The sequence below is a fragment of the Limulus polyphemus genome, unplaced genomic scaffold (assembly GCF_000517525.1).
Source record: "Limulus polyphemus unplaced genomic scaffold, Limulus_polyphemus-2.1.2 Scaffold7221, whole genome shotgun sequence".
Taxonomy (NCBI): Eukaryota; Metazoa; Arthropoda; class Merostomata; order Xiphosura; family Limulidae; genus Limulus; species Limulus polyphemus.
In genome coordinates this window covers 1-1,175 of record NW_013672831.1, presented here as the reverse complement: position 1 = coordinate 1,175, position 1,175 = coordinate 1, and positions in this window count along the sequence as shown.

The window sequence follows — 1,175 nt, the reverse complement described above, 5'->3', positions numbered from 1 at the left end:
TGTTCCCCCAAATCAACTGAATAAGAGTATGACGAGAATTGTCTCCCCCAATCTACTGAATAAGAGTATGACGAGAATTGTCTCCCCCAATCTACTTGATAAGAGTATGACGAGAATTGTTCCCCCCCTCCATTTCCACACGAAACTGTAACTTCGTTGACAATACTGTTTTAACAAATTGAAACAGAAAATGTTATTTAAAATGTTTTTCGATATATATTCTAATAGGTATCCTATAAAAGTCTTTAATAGATAAGAAATCATGCCATTGCAATAATATAAATGGGCAAATGAAACTATACATGGTCTAAATTCTAAAATCTAAAAATGTCTAAAGCTCTTACAACGCATTAGCACTACAGGTTAAGCGTAGAGAGCGTCTGAACCGAATTCAGAGCGGCTCCGCCGCGGCGCCTCACCTTAAGCATTTTGAACACTGTATTTGAATGAATACCCTGAGAAGAAATCACTTGCTTTCTGCTCCAGATTGCTGATTTCGCTGTTTCGCTCGTCCTTTTATATACCTTAAGACCTAAAGAGGTCAACTTGTTATCAATAAATGAAGAGGAAAGAAGCAAATAAAAAAAAAATCAAATCAGTTAAATCGATAACCTGACATGGATTTCATCAACTACATTAGAGAATTTTAGCAACTTTCACAAATGACCTCAAAAAAATACATTTGCTTATTTTGTATTCCAAGCAGTCAAGAAGACTGGTTACGCCCTATCTTACACTGTAACTTAAACTATGTGGTTTAACGGTGAGATGGAGAGCTTATAAGTCTAAAATCCGGGGTTCGATTACTTAACAACAAACAATAAACTGAATAACTGTTTGATCAACTTACCCTCGCGAAAAGCGCCCCAGCGGCACAGTGGTATGTCTGCGGACTTACAACGCTAGAATCCGGGTTTCGATACCCATGGTGGGCAGAGCACAGATAGCCCATTGTGTAGCTCTGTGCTTAATTATAAACAAACAAACTCTCGCGAAAAGAACTCTATTTGGCAATATTACTTTGACAGTAGCCGTGTGTTGCCAAATATTAACTGTCAACACAATTATAATTCAATATTACTTTGACAGTAGCCGTGTGTTGCCAAATATTAACTGTCAACACAATTATAATTCAATATTACTTTGACAGTAGCCGTGTGTTGCCAAATATTAAC